Genomic DNA, 16,216 nt, shown 5'->3' on the forward strand with positions numbered 1-16,216 from the left:
GGAAGGGCAGGAACCAGCTGTCCCCACTCACACCCCCGATCACTGAAGCATCTGCCACCCTGGGCCCAGCTGGGGAACTGCAGTGCCAACACACCACCACTCTACCACCCTGCAGTAACAGCCCTGCCCACGTGCTGCCCTTCCCCCTGCAGGCTCTTGTTGGAGGGAGACCTCTTGAGACCCCACCCACCAGCGACCTGTGAAGCTCTCAGGCAGCTGAACCAGACACGCCACTGACCCAGCTCTGCGAACCACTCAGGAGGATCCATCCGCGCTCCCAATGCTCCTTGAAGAACCCGAGCAGCCCACCCTTAGCCACTCACCCTGCAGAGGCCCCATAGTCGGGCAGATCTGCTGCTGTCTTGCAAGCAGCTATGTGGCCCTGCTCACTCCGCCATTGGCCACCCTGCCCACATGCCTTCCACCATGCTGGAAGCAACCAGGCCACCAAGCTTCACTTGGGAAGCAAACAAGTGTCCCCATCCAACCACCCTCAAATCCAGGAAGCAGCGAGCAGCCTTTCGTGAGTATCCTGGGAAGCGACAGACAAGCCCGGGTGCCCTCCTGTGGCCCTCAGAGGCAGCTGAGCCTGCTCTCACATGCACGGTCCCCAGACTTGGTGAAGTACGTGTGTGTGTGTGTGTGTGTGTGTGTGTGTACAAACACATCCTCTGCTCTTCCAAGTAACTGATGTCAGTGTCTGCTTGTATTGGTGTTATTATCCCTATACTGGAGATGGAACAAATAATGTCTTTAGAGTAATAATAGGAATTGAATTCATTGATTGCTGGGCTGTGCTATTTAATTAAACTGGATAAATGTGTCCTGAACACCTCTGAAAAGCTCAGTATTGTGATGGGCACTACGATAACGCATAGGAATTGTATTCATCACTTTCCCACCATAATACTTCACCCAAACGACCCGGCTTACCTTTCACAGGGGACAATGAAGAAAGCAAACAGGAGACAGTCTGAGCCCTGAAGAAGGCAGGATCTATCCTGGAGCAACCCTTGGGTTCCATGTGGAGGAAACGTTTGGTGCCATAAGACCTCTGACCCTTGTTGGGGTAACCTTGTCGGGGTATAAATGTCTGAGCCGGTGGCAACCAGCTGACATTCAGTAGGCTCCAGTCTTCAGATTTCATGTTCACTGTGCAGATGAGGGATGTGGCCAATGGCATATAAGAGAAAAGGCTCCAGAACCCAGGGCCCTGCTTCTCAACACGATCCTCCTGCCCCAGTCCTCTGCCCAGGGCAGCGGCAGCAGCAGGTGCACCTCACCCACTCAGTCAAGAACCATCTCATGCGCCCCTTCCTTTGGCATGCCAGCGTGTGCTCCATCACACCGGATGTCTGCTATTTAGCTGATTGCATGCAGGAAAGGATAAAGGTGCGATCAAGGGGAAGGAGAGAGGCGGGCAAGCTCTCTGCTTCCAACTGGGCCTCGCCATGTCCATGCCTCCGAGGGTCACCCCAGGTCCGTGGTCTGGTCCTCAGCGCGTTCATTCAGGAATTCGATGCTATTGGCCCACTCGGGGGCAATGAGACTCTGGGGAACTGACTTATGCAACCAAATGTTGCTCAAGGCACTGACACGCAGAAGGCCAGTGGACTCATGAGATGAGAAACGGATCGCTAGGCGGATCAGGACATGCTGCAGGTTAGCTTCAAGCCCCCTTCTGGAAACCAGATCATTAAGGGGAGCCTCCTTGGAAAATACGGCCCAGAGAAAAAGCAGCCTCCATGGATTGGGCTCCAGACAAGCCACCCAGCCTGTGTGCTGCCTGCCCTCCAGGGCTCATATAAACCCTCAGCCTACAATGGCCGTCGCTCCTCTGCCCAAACACAGCCTGCCCCACTCTCCACCTGTTAAGCTAATGCGAATGGCTAACACCTACCAAGTGCTCCTTCCAGGCTGGGCACAGCTCTAGCAGTTGCACGTGTGTGGTCTCATTTAATCTCCCTTTTCGGAAATGAAGGCTCAGAAAGGTAAGGTTAACTTGCCCCTGGTCACACAGCTAGCAAGCCACCAGCCGGATTCAACCCCAGGTAGACCCTAGAATCCAAGCTCTTAACCATGAAGCTATGCAGCCTGCAACACCCAGTGACACCCTTCTTGCCCATTTAACGGGCATCTGATAGTCTTTAAGGATCCCCCTTCTGCCGTGTCTGTAACGACCAGCCCACCTCCCCAGCCAGGTGAGAAGGTGAATCTAGCCACCAATGAATTAGATCATAAAGCAAACCAGAAGAGCCCAGAGAATGTCTCAGAAGCTTCCAGAAGCGACTACTAATATTCACACTCTTGTTGCATAAATGTCTTCTCTGGACACAAGCTACACCCACCAAGGGCTTGGCTGGGGCAGACACACGAGGCAAATCCCACCCCCTAAATGCCACTGTCGGGTTCACCCTTGAAGAAGGCAGCAGGACAGTGTTTGGGATCCAATCAAAATGCAGCTGGCTCTCTGCCGCGCACCACTGGCTGGGGAGAGCCTGGGCTCGCAGCACCTGCCTGCCTGCAGGGAATGGACGCTGGGGAGCCTTGGTTTTCACCACACAGGCTGTGTGATTCGGCACAGGTTGTTTACCTTCTCTGAGCACCCAATGCCTCATTGTGGCTTCTTTTAGGCCCACCCCTTGCCTTCATGCCAGGGAGGGATGGGGCTGACTTGGCTGACACTGATGGGGTCCCCAAAGTCAGTCTAGAGGGGGGGGATGGAAGGTAAGTGGATTCCACTTGACAGAAAGCAATGAACCTCCTCTGTGGCATCCGGTCAGCAGGTGCTTCCTGGGATCCTGCTGCTCCCAGTAAGGAACAGCCCTCCTGCCGGCAACGGTCTCACTGCTTCCAAAATCAAGGGATTCAGGCGTCAGACAAGGCCCCTTTCTTGGTGTGGGTGGTGACTTGTGTTTTGTGGCCAAAGGCATTTTTTGAACACTCTTTCCACACTTGAGAAATTTCCTACAAGTCCACACCTCCCCAAGATGAAAATCCAGGATTTGTCTCCCCAGCCTACATTGCACCCAGGGTGCAGGCATGTGGCCCAGCTCCCCCAATGAGCAGCACCCACACAAAATTCCTAATGGGTGGGGGCAGGTGCTGTGGCACAAGAGGTGAAGCCATCGCCTGCAATGCCAACATCCCATATTGGAGCACTGGCTGGAGTCCCAGATGCTTCATTTCGATCCAGCTCCCTACAATTGCACCTGGGAAAGTAGCAGAAGATGGCTCAAGTGTCTGGACCCCTGCATCATGTAAAGAGAGCAGGATGGAGTTCCAGGCTCCTGGCTTTGGCCTGGTCCAGCCCTGGCTGCTGTAATCATTTGGGGAGTAAACCAGAAGATAGAAGATCTTTCTCCCGTCCCATCACTCTACCTTTCAAATAAATAAAAAGAGAAGGAGGAGGAGGAAAAAAAGGAAGAAGAAGAGGAGGAAGAGGAAGACAGAGAAGGAGGAGAAGCAGAAGAAGAAGAAGAGAGATCAGCAAGGAGGTGCCCTGCAGGACTCGCCGTGGTGGAGGTTGGTGGAGGATGGTATGGACGCCCTGCCTCCAGAGGCAGCAATGACCGCGTTCCCCCAGAAGAAACACATTTGGTGGGATGAGCAGAAGCACCTATACTTGGTGGTGGTCACATGGGGGCCTCCGGGGAGCCACCAGTGATGTAATCTGTGGTGTGTTCCTGGCTGTATGACTTCCAAGGCTGACTCTGGGGGCTAGAGATTCTGTGATCTCCTTAGTTTCCTTTTAGAAGCTCCCCGTCTACTTGGGCTAGCCAGAATGGGCACTGTTGTTTGTGATTTGAAACCTTAAAACCCCAAGTGACCAAATAACAGTTGCACCAAGAAAATCAACAGAGGTGAGAGACATTTGGCATATGAGGAGATATTGTTAATCCCAGAAATACAAAATTTTAAACAAGTGAAGGAAACTAAAGGCAACCATCTGCAAAACTTTGAGAAAATGAGGTGGTACTTTGTGCCAAAGGACAGCCAAGATCATTGCGGCAAGCAGAGGAAGCAAAGGATGTGACAGTGTTATTATCATAAAGTTAATACAAGGTGTCTTCAAAGACTCATGAAAATGGATATTATGAAAAAACTACAATCCATGAATGGATTTTAAGTATTTTTGTGCCAAAATAAATAAATCTTTTAATCTCATTTTCCATGTCCCAAAGGGACAAATACCACTTGTTCTCCTTGATAGGTGACAACTAACTGAGCACCAAAAAGGAAACCTGTTAAAGTGAAATGAACACTATGAGAAACAGTGACTTGATCAGCCCTCACCCTGACTGTTGATGAGCAGCTTAATATGTTATCCCTCTTAGTATTTTTTTTGTTTGTTCTACTTAATACTTTTGGTTGAATACTGTAATCAATACACAATTCTTCTTCAGTGCTGAAACTTAACTGAAAAGTGATCCCTGTTAAATATAAGAGTGGGAATAAGAGAGGGAAGAGATGTGCAATTCGGGACATGCTCAAGCTGACTTACCTCAAACGGTAGAGTTAGAAACATACCAGGGGATTCCAATTCAATCCCATCGAGGTGGCATGTACCAATGCCATGTCACTAGTCCCAATGATCAATTTCTGTTCACAATTGATCATAATGATAGGACTAAGAACCAAAGGGATCACATAAACAAGAATAGTGTCTGCAAATACTAGCTGATAGAATCAAAAAGGGAGAGAATGATCCAACATGGGAAGTGAGATACACAGCAGACCCATAGAATGGCAAATGTCCTAACAGCACTCTGGCCTCATAATCAGACCTTAAGGCATGCGGATCCGGCTGAAATGCCCATGAGAGTATTTCAGGCATGGAAAGCCAAGACACTCGGGGGGGGGGGGGGGAACTAAATGAAAGATCTCCACGAGTGAGATCCCAATGGAAAGAATGGGTCATCAAAGAAGGAGGTACCTTTCTCTGAAGGGAGGAGAGAACTTCCACTTTGACCATGGCCTTGTCTAAATATGATCAGAGTCAATGAACTCAGGGGGCTTCCATAGCCTTGGCAGCTCATGACAAGAGCCTAGGGTGATTACTGATGCCATAAACAAGAGTGTCAATTTGTTAAGTCAACAACAGGAGTCACTGTGCACTTACTCCTCGTGTAGGATCTTTGTCCTTAGTGTGCTGTACATTGAGATTTAATGCTATAACTAGTACTCAAACAGTATTTTTCACTTTATGTTTCTGTGTGGGAGCAAACTGTTGAAATCTTTACTTAATGTATGCTAAACTGATCTTCTGTATATAAAGAGAATAGAAAATGAATCTTGATGTGAATGGAAGGGGAGAGGGAGTGGATAAGGGGAGGGTTGCGGGTTGGAGGGACGTTATGGGGGGAAGCCACTGTAATCCATATTCTGTACTTTGGAAATTTATTTCATTAAATAAAAGTTTAAAAAAAAAAAGCACTGCAGTATTAACAAACACATAGATGCTACTCAAGACCCCTGAGGTTGCATGGAATTAACCTATATTTGCAGGGAGGAAGACTTGCTGGGTTAACTTCCACAGGACTCACAGTTCCTGACTTATGACATGGTTAAAAACCAAGCATCTGCTGGCACCACGGCTCACTAGTCTAATCCTCCACCTGCAGCACCTGCAGCCCGGGTTCTAGTCCTGGTTGGGGCGCTGGTTCTGTCCCAGTTGCTCCTCTTCCAGTCCAGCTCTCTGCTGTGGCCAGGGAGTGCAGTGGAGGATGGCCCAGGTGCTTGGGTCCTGCACCCCATGGGAGACCAGGATAAGTACCTGGCTCCTGGCTTCGGATCAGCGCAGCGTGCTGGTCGTGGCAGTCATTTGGGGAGTGAACCAACAGAAGGAAGACCTTTCTCTCTGTCTCTCTCTCTCACTGTCTAACTCTACCAATCAAAGAAAAAAAAAAAGCATTTATTTGACAATGGGCGTAAAGATTATTGACACATAAATAGGGTGTTTTCATCATTAGCGAGATAAGATGGGTCTTCAATGGGTCTTAAATCCTAGGCACTGCTCAGGCTTCAAAGGTTGTATGTACTTTTTTTTTTTTTGACAGGCAGAGTAGACAGTGAGAGAGAGAGACAGAGAGAAAGGTCTTCCTTTGCCACTGGTTCACCCTCCAATGGCCGCTGCATCGCGCTGATCCGAAGCCAGGAGCCAGGTGCTTCTCCTGGTCTCCTATGCGGGTGCAGGGCCCAGCACTTGGGCCATCCTCCACTGTGGGAGGCAGGGCCCTGCCTCCCGTAGCATGGCGCTGAGAGGGAGTAAACAAATTTTACACAGCTGCTTCATCAATTTGACTAAGAAGCTGCAGGAGCTGATCCTACCTCTGATTGGAAGAGAATGGCGTGCTCAGCATGTGGACAGCGGAGCACGGATTGGTGGGAGAGGACTATAAAGGGGGAGAGAGACGGCATGGTAGGGGGATTGGTTGGAGAGCTCGCTGTGGATTTCGTTATTTCGTTCGTTCTTTCTTCTCTTTACTTGTCCTTGCTCTACTGTAGAAAAAACCTACTGAAAGCGAATAACAGCGTCCGGTCCGGTGCCGCTCCTCCGCAAGCCAAGGAGCGACACTCCACTGCCTTCCTGGGCCACAGCAGAGAGCTGGACTGGAAGAGGAGCAACCAGGACAGAATCCAGCACCCCAACTGGGACTAGAACCCAGTGTGCCAGCGCTGCAAGGTGGAGGATTAGCCTATTGAGCCACAGCGCTGGCCCACCAAGGTCATTTTGATGCCAGAACAGCTTAGACTTCAAATAGAGGACACCTAATAAGAGCCCTTCAAGTCTTATCCTCCTACTGTATCAAAAATTGAAGCCCAAACCAACTTGTAACTGCCTTTCTCAAAAAGATGCAAATTTTAAAAACATCACCTTTCAGGATTGTGACTTAAAAGACATAGAAGATCTAGCCCTGTCTCAGCACTTTGGGTTTCCTAGGCCTCTGGATTTATCACACACAAAGAGGGCAGCTGTGGCCCAGTCTGCTTTTACTAAGCCTCAACATCTTAATTTCAGATGTCCAGGTATTTTTGGTAATAAACTTGAAAGCACTCAGGAGAGCTATGAGTTGGTTTTGCCTGAACAACATCCCGTCCCATTTCTTCTGGTAATAACAGAAGAAACAACATTCCCCCATTCCCAGTCCATGAGATTTAATGGAGGGAGGGGAGAGACTTTAACCTCTCCCAAGGGATGGACAATGACCCAGACCTGACTAATCGCACTGGCCACCATGCTTGGTTGACAGGCAGGCATGCAACTCATTCAGGGCAATGAGAATTAAGCCTGGGGATTTTGCTGCAACTATGAGGGAAAGAGAAGCCCTCTGCTGGGGAGGCTCAGTGAACAGATAGACCTGAGACTTCCAGTGATGTCTTGGTATCATGAAGAGAAGACCTGCCTGAGGAGGAAACCAAGCCAGAGGAATGCAGAGCCAATACAAGAGCCAGATCTCTGATAATAAAGACAGAATCCAGATCCAGCCAAGCCTTTGCACTTACGGTAACACGAACCAATGAATTTGACTTTTTTTTTTCCTAAGCCCCTTGAATTAGGTTTCTGAGATATATATTATATAACTCTAGATATGGCTCATTGATACTGATTCTTTGGAGGCTTTCCAAAGAACAAAAGTGTTTATCAAAGTATAAAAGGAGTTTGTACCTGAGACGCTCATCTCCAGCTGTGAACTATCTCCCTTCCCAGTTGGCACTACCTTACCCACAACCTCCTGCTTGGGGCACGGGGCTGGGGAGGCCTGTGCACATGACACCACCAAAGCACGCAGGATGAAGAGTCAGCCCAGCAGCGGGTAATGGTTTTGTTGGCCAGGCTCCAGCAGCTTGCATGGCCTGGGCTCAATGAGCTGGACCAATAGGAATCTCTTGCTTATGAACTTGAGCCAGGAGACACTAAAGGAAATTGAAGACTCAGGCTGCCATTTCGGGCATGGAAAGCCAAGACACTGTGGCAAAAAAAAATGTCCTACATGAAGGGTTGCGGGAGGTGAGACCCCAGCAGAAAGAAGTGGCCATCAAAGAAGGAGGTACTTTTCTCTGAAGGGAGGAACTTCCACTGTGCTTATGGCCTTGTCTAAATACTAAAGGAGACTGTGGATTCAAAAGGCTTCCATAGCCTTGGCAGCTCATGGCAAGAGCCTTGGGTGATCACTGACATCATACATAAGAGTGTCAATTGTTACATTAACAACAGGAGTCCCTGCGCACTAACTTCCCATGCAGGACCTCTGTCCTCAATGAGTTGTATTATGAGAGTTAACAGTAAAACTGTTCTCAAAGATTTATTTCATTTTAGCGTATTAAGTGGAGAATAGTCTTCTGTCTCATAAGTCTTAGTTATGCTAAGACTCCATTGCTTGCTTTCTTAGGAGCTTCATTAATTAATGATAAAACTCATTCTCAAAGACTTACTTTCTTTGAATGCATTAAGTGGAGGATATTCTTATGTCTCATAAGTTATATCTAAGTGCTCACAAAAGATGTATCATTCTTGGGTGCTTCTTGAAAATTGTTTCTTAAAAAAAAAGTGAAATTAACTTCGAGATGCAATGATTTTGAACAGCCCTTGTCTCAACTATTAAAGGAACATTTTGGTTTTGTTTTCTCATGCAAATTGTTGAAATCTTTACTTAGTATAGAGTTGGTCTTCTGTGTATAAAGTTAATTAAAAATGGATCTTAGGGGAGAATGGAACTGGGAATGAGAGAGGAAAGAACAGGAGGAGTGGGAGTGTGGTGGGAGGGCAGGTATGGTGGGAAGAATCACTATATTCCTAAAGTTGTACTTGCGAAATGCATGAAGTTTGTATTCTTTAAATAAAAGGTTTCTTTGGAAAAAAAAAAAAAAAAAGACTCAGGCTGCAACCACAAGAGTTTGGTGAACTATTCGAGAGCTACACGTAAAATAAAGAAGACAAGAGAGAAAAAAGAGAGGCTAACTGAGCAGAGCCCACACGCCCTGCGAGAAAGAATGCTCAATTTCCAGTGCTTTCTCTTGGACCCACGAAGCCCAGCGGCGCTTGGAGGCGCAGCCGTGGAACACTCTCCACAGGCAAAGCAGGAGGGTGGGTGCTGACTCCCAGTCACCACCCACGCGCCTCAGTGCGCAGTCTCTGAGCCCGCTTCTCCCAGGCAGAAAGGGGATAATAAGGTGTTTCCTCCTGGGGCAGGTGAGAAGATCCTGTGAGATCAGATACTCAGCACAGTGTCTGAGGCTGTCCTAATCAATGTCCTGATCAATGCTAGCAGTAGTCATGGTTACAGGGAGCCATTCAACTCTCATTCATTTCAGTAGCATCCACAGCCTTGGAGCACTGAGAAGGCCTCATCTAAAGCAACAATTTACTAAGTGCTCCGCATCAACACCAATATATTTTTCACAGCACATACGAAAGGGCTACCATGTGGGCAGAGCCGTATTGGAAGAGCCTTCTCGCCACGAGTGTCCCAGGCACGTGTCTCAGATGTGTGGACATGCTCCTGTCTCACCCCCATTCTGTACCCCGCCCCGAGGACCCTGCAATGGTCCCTCGGGCCAGATGACTCCCACACCGCAGGGCTGCCCCAGCAGCTGGCGAGCCTTCGCCCTGGCTCCATCACGGCGACCAGCTCAGGCTCCTCTTCAGCCGCACTGCATCTCTGGCCGTGTCTGCAGCTCCTTGTTCTGGGAGGAGAGGCACAGGGGCCCTGCAGGACATGCAAATGCTGAAGAGCCAGTGAGCGGAGTTGCTAGCGACCGTCTTGTCTTTCGGTCTGCAGACAACAGCTCAGCCTAATCCAGAAGCCAGCTCTCACTTCTCAAACCGCTGGCCTATGATTGCTTCCTGTTTTGAGTGCGCTCACCTCGTGTGAGGTTGGAAAAAACATTCACCTTGAGGCTGCAGGGTCTTGTTCTTTAACTGGTGGGTCCACGCCTGCGGAAACTACACAAGCGACTGTGCAGACTGCGGCCCCTTCCAAGGAAGAGCTGTTTAGTCATTTTGAACGGCTGATCTCTGTGGTCCAGCCCTTAAAATAAAAAACAGCAGAAACCACACACACACACACCTGACTGTACTACAGAATGCTAAATCAATTTTCAAAGAACTTTTTTTTTTTTTTTTTTTTTGGACAGGCAGAGTTAGACAGTGAGAGAGAGAGAGAGAGAAAGGTCCTCCTTTTGCCATTGGTTCACCCCCCAAATGGCCGCTACGGCTAGCGCGGCGCACTGCGCCAATCCAAAGCCAGGAGCTAGGTGCTTCCTCCTGGTCTCCCATGCAGGTGCAGGGCCCAAGCACTTGGGCCATCCTCCACTGCCCTCCTGGGCCACAGCAGAGAGCTGGACTGGAAGAGGAGCAACCGGGACAGAATCAGCGCCCTGACCGGGACTAGAACCCGGGGTGCAGGCGCCGCAGGTGGAGGATTAGCCTAGTGAGCCGTGGCGTCGGCCTCAAAGAACCTTTTTATTCAAAAAGATTTCCATCACAATATTTGTGTTTATGTATGCATTTTTTTTTCACAGAAATATTTGCCAAATCTCTTCCCCAAAACACATCAAGAATATGAGGTATATTCTGGTCCTAAGAAAGGAACAGAGGTGTGATTTCTTAAAAGAAAAAAAAATCCAGGCCCTTCACAATGGCCCCCAATGTATTTAATTTTGCTTTCTTTGCTAAAAAATGGTAACCAAGGGGTTAAGTCCACACTCCTCAGGCCTTCCTCCCTCCTCTGGTGAACATCAGGATGTGACTTGTTTTTTTGTTTTTTAATGCAATTGCTACTCTAGAAATCAGAGAACAAAAGTAAATTGGCAGCAAGAAGGGCCGAACACACTTGGCGCACTGCGGAGTCTGGGGCCAGGGACATTCCCACGTGGAAAGGAGCCAGTTCTGGGCTCCCCAGCCAGTCACTGGGCAGACAAGCAGAGCACTCTGCCCGGCCCGGAATGCTCCGAATCCAGAAGGCAGCCTCCTGATAGCGACGCTCTAAGTGCGGGCTGACGCCACCCTAGAGGGTTCCCAGAGATCCGTCCTGGGTCCTGCACAATCCACCTCCATTCGTGAGCGTCCTGTTTGCAAATGCACTTAGAGTTCCAAACAAGACACAGCTCCTCGGTGCCTCTGACCTTACAGGGCTGTCCTTCAGCCACGACACCCGCGGTGGCCAAGGCCTGTCCTCGTCCCCCTCCCCCACCCTGGCTGACACCCCAGGGCCCCCTCTTGGCCCTGGCGAGAGGGCAGGAAGGGTCCTTCCCATCCCTCTTCCTTAGTCCCTACTGGGTCACCAGCAGAGAAGGCAGAAAGCAGGGCAGACCTGGGCCAGGGGCCGAGGTGGGGGAGGGAAGCCTCGGCCGGCCACCCCTCCCCCCTGGCAGGGGACAGCCTGTGCTCTCGGCTCCCATTTCCACTGTCCCGTTGCTAAGTGCTATGCATAATGCAAAAGTAAATAGTTACACAGCGCAGCTTGGAATACACAAAAACACATCAGTCCGCCAAGGGAAAGAAGAAGGAAAAAAAAGAAGAAAAAAAAAACTCCCAAAGTTTCTAGGTTTATTTTTAGACCCCGGTTGGCCAAATGAGTAGCACAAATATGCACAGAGAAGCTGGGGCTGTAGCTATTTAGAAACAGAAGACACTGACGCCGGGAGACCAGCGAGCCCATCTCCGCTTATAAAATATGCATCGGTCAGGGCCTCGGCCATTGCCGATACCTCCCAGGACTCTTTAAAGAAGACTTCACACTCGGTGCCTGCGCTAAGACCTGCTGCACAGAGCATGCGCCCCACCCACCCCCACCCCCACCCCCCCCCCACCCCCCCCCCGACCGCAGGGATCAGGACACGCGGGATCCTGACCTCCAGGGCAGGGCGGCTGTCAGTGGAAGTGACTACAGCAACACTCGCAGGATACAACTTCCGGCAGAGCAGGCGCACAGCAACTGTGGGTTAAATAATAGTAACAGTGCTCCCTGGGAGAGAGAGTCCTCTCTCTTCACTTCTAGGCAACTTCCCCGGGACTCCCCACCTGGGGACCCAGCTAGCCAACCTGAATGCACGCTCAGAGATAAAGGTCTTATCCCTGGAAGAGGCAATCGGGAAGACGCCCAGAACAGAAAAGCAGGACTAACCCCGGCGGAACAGTGCCATATGCCCGGCCTCCTCTTTTACCATAGATCGCATGGGGTGGCCCTAGCACGTCCCCGCAACGCAGCAGAAGCACCCAAGCCCCCATGGAGTCCACACCCACAGCATCCTGACAGTCCACTTACAGGCAAAGAAGGCCAGGCAACTCTTGGTGCAACCACTGACGTCCAGGAAATGCAAAGTCTTTCTTTCCTTAGAAAAAGCCCCTCTGGGGGCTAGATGTGGAGGCTGGTTCGAGTCCCGGCTGCTCCACTTCTGACCCAGCTCCCTGCTAGTTTGCCTGGGAAGACAGTGGAGGATGGCCCAGCCTGGTCATTGGGACCATTTGGGGAGTAAACCACTGGATGGAAGATCTCTCTCTCTCTCTCTCTCTCTCCCTGCAGAGCATGCTGTACTACCTGTGGAGAATTACAGGAGAACAGCTGCCCGTGATATGAAACCGTCAAAGGAGCAATATTATACACCGAGATGTTCACAGCACACGTGCTCAAGACGTGTTATTATATGTTATTAAAGATCTTCTGCCCATGTTATATATCCTATGTTAAAACCAAAGCATGTTACAGGCTAATATGCATACTACAACTTTGTATTGGTAACAAAAACCATGCTGTCTTTGTATCTTTAAAGAGGTATGCAGCTGTCCCTTGGTATCCAGAACCCCTTTAGGATACTCAGATTGTTTTCTTGGGACCAGCATGGTGACCCAGTGGGTGAAGCCTCCACTTGTGATGCCGGCATCCCATATGAGCACAGGTTTGAGCCCCGGCTGCTCCACTTCCAATCCAGCCCCCTGCTACTATGCCTAGGAAAGCAGCAAGAAGATGGCACAAGTGCTGGGTCCCCTGCCACCCAGGTGGATTTGAAAGGCAGAGTTACAGAGGGAGGGAGGGGGGGAGAGAGAGAGAGAGAGCTCTTCCATCCACTGGTTCACTCCCCAAACAGCCACAACGACTAGGGCTGGGCCAAGCTGAACCCGGGAACCAGGAACTTCATCCAGATCTCCAACATGGGTGCCGGGACTCAAGTACTTGAACCATCTTCTGCTGCTTTCCCAGGCGTATTAGCAGGGGGCTGGATTAGAACCGGAGCAGCCGGGACTCAAACCAGTGCTCTGATGTGGGATGCTGGCGTTGCAAGTGGAGGCTTAACCCCCTGTGCCACACGCCAGCACCAGGATGCTAAAATTCTTGAGTGCTCCAGTCCCTGATATAAAATGGCAAGTATTTGCATATAACCTATATACATCCTCTGGTATACTCAAATCGTTTCCGTATTCCTTAGAAAGCCCACCACCATGTGAACACTGTACATTGTTGTTAGCATGTATGGTCCAGGGAATGACAAGGGGGAAGTCTGCACACATCCAGAGGCAATGCTTTTCTCAAGCATTTTCTGCCGCTCTTGGGCGGATCTGCAGGTGCAAACCCAGAGACAGAAGGCCAATTGTATCTGCGCTCACAAACAGGGAGACACACCCCGAGCCTTGATTCTGGCTGAGCCAAGGCTGCGTGCCCTCGTGGATCTGTGTCCTAAACTGCTTCTCTTGCTAACACAAGCATACATGACTTTCAGCACTTGGAGAAAGGGATGAACTTTCCTTCTAACTTGTGTGGAAACCATCTACCAGTAGAGAACACATGACTGGAAGCGGGGAGGAAGAGTACAACTCCACGCACTCACACGGCAAAGAAATGTTCAGCCTGCCGAGTCTTCAACACCACACAAGTGCAAGTTCTCCTGGGGGCCAAATTAGGGAGAACATTTCACGGTGGGGAAAGCCAGGGCCAGGGGAAAGAGGACACCAACACAGTCACACAACATGAGTTGCCCTGATCTGTCTGGAAAGCCAATTGGCAAAATGTGTTAAGATTTTTTTTTGTAAAGGCTCAAACCTCCAACCTATTAAATCCAATGGAATATATCCTAGCATAGGATCTTAAATAAACAAAAAGTTACTATTAAAAAATGGTAGTAGCACAAAAAGTTATTTTAAATTTAAATTTAAATTTTCAATATTTAAAATATTGACCAAATGACCAAAAATGGAATAACTGAGGCACAGCCATTCAGTGGGACATTGTATACACAATAAATGATTATCTACAAAGATTACATATAAAATGCCTGCAACATACAGCTAAATGAAAAAAATAATTTAAAAATAAATATGGGGGGGCTAGTGCTGTGGCATAGTGGGTAAAGCCGCCACCTGCAGTGCCGGCATCCCATATGGGCACTGGTTCGAGTCCCAGCTGTTCCACTTCCCATCCAGCTCTCTACTATGGCCTGGAAAAGTAGAAGATGGCCCAAGTGCTTGGGTCCCTGCACCCACACGGGAGACCTGGAAGAAGCTCCTGGCTCCTGGCTTCAGATCAGTGCAGCTCTGGCCTTTGAGGCCATTTAGGGAGTAAACCAGTGGATGGAAGATCTCTCTCTCTCTCTCTCTCTCTCTGGCTCTGCCTATCTGTAACTTTGCCTTTCAAATAAATAAATAAATCTTTAAAAATATAATATAATATAATATAGTATAATGTAATATAATATAATAAAAATAAATAAATACAGGGCACAGCAGGTTAAGCCGCTACTGCTCCCTGTAACGCTAGCATCCCATGTGGGCACCAGTTTTTGTCCCAGCTGCCCCACTTCCAATCCAGCTCCCTGCTAATGGCCTGGGAAAGCAGCAGAAGATGGCCCAAGTGCTTGGTCCCCTGACACCCACATGGAAAACCTGGAAGAAATACCTGGCTCCTGGTTTCAGCTTGGCCAAGCCCTGGCCATTTTAGCCATCTGGTAAATGGAAGACCTCTCTCTCTCCCTCTCTCTCTCTCTCTCTCTCTCTCTTTAGCTCTGCCTTTCAAATAAATAAATAAGTAAATCCTTTAAAATACATAAAAATATAAACAAATACAACTGTAACTAAGAAAAAAATCTCTAACAACCATTTAAAAAATACTGACTCTGCCTTTGCCAATCTGGATTATGGGGGATATTTTTTCTTCTTTCTAATTTTCTACATTATACAGTCTTTGTTTCAGCATTAATACCTTACTTTTATAATTTGAAGGGTACAGTATGGTGGGAACAGCAACTGAGGCATGGGGAGCGTGTTCTTTAAATGTCTTCCTGCTGCTTTCCCAAGAAACTCCAGAGACCAGAGCTGACTTCTGATTCCCTCCGCCTGTGCTTTGGCCCACATGGAAGTGGTCACCTTGTCTTCTAAAGGGTGAAGTGCTGAGAACGCAACATTAGAGTCTTCCCCCATGCCCATCCTCCACTTCCAACACTTCTCCAAAGAGCTTCGATCTGAAGCATCCATCAGGAAGGGTAGCTCGCATGTCTAAACAGCCATGTGTGTGCATGTGCTAAACAGACGTATGTGTGCGTGCTAAACAGCTGTGTGTGCTGTGCTAAACAGATGTGTGTGCACGTGCATGTCTGTGTTGCCTCCTCCCTCCTTCCCCTACTCTCAAGGGCAGTAAGACAAACTCTAGGGCAACGATGCAGCAATGCAGAATGACAACTGCAAAACAGACAGAGCCAAAGGAACCCCAGCCAGGGCGACCCCACAACATCAAGGAATTCCAAGGGACTGCACGTAAAACCCAACAATCCTTTCACACTGGCCACATTACACGAGTTAATCATCTCAGATCCATGCCCACACTATCACGCCCTCTGCCTACTACTGAATTAGGATACAAATTTCTCCATCAAGCATATTCAATGGTCAAACAAACATTCCAAATCTCTTATGGAAAGAACACTAGAAGATATCTATCACACATAAATGAAACCTAAATTTTTATAAAAATCTTAACAATAAAAAAAAATGAGAGAAAATACCCCACATCTCTCTGGTTGCCTTTAAACATTTGAATTACAGGTGAGAACACTAGTTATGCTCTAAAAGTGTGAAGGTCACTAAGATTTTGAATTTCCATACTACCATAAATACATCCAAAGGTATTCACCATTGTGAAAAAAATCATGAACTAGTTATAAAAGCAAAAGCATTTTAATAAGAGAGCAGCAAGCCTCCTGACTGATCTCCTTGGTAAATGGAAGC

General features: G+C 48.7%; 1 protein-coding gene and 1 long non-coding RNA gene across 5 annotated transcripts in view; both read right to left on the reverse strand.

The window, feature by feature from the left end:
• The window catches only part of LOC149126292 (uncharacterized), an 84,715-nt gene extending 79,164 nt beyond the window's left edge, over positions 1 to 5,551 (reverse strand). The window contains exon 1 of the long non-coding RNA XR_016236559.1: positions 934 to 5,551. This is a non-coding gene — a long non-coding RNA (uncharacterized LOC149126292). The remainder of the gene's footprint in view (positions 1 to 933) is intronic.
• Positions 1 to 16,216, reverse strand: part of NCALD (neurocalcin delta) — a 449,552-nt gene that overhangs the window by 417,813 nt on the left and 15,523 nt on the right. The gene's annotated exons all lie outside the window — the stretch shown is intronic.

This window comes from Oryctolagus cuniculus, chromosome 6 (genome assembly GCF_051225735.1).
Source record: "Oryctolagus cuniculus isolate XC-2025 breed Fujian yellow rabbit chromosome 6, ASM5122573v1, whole genome shotgun sequence".
Lineage (NCBI taxonomy): Eukaryota > Metazoa > Chordata > Mammalia > Lagomorpha > Leporidae > Oryctolagus > Oryctolagus cuniculus.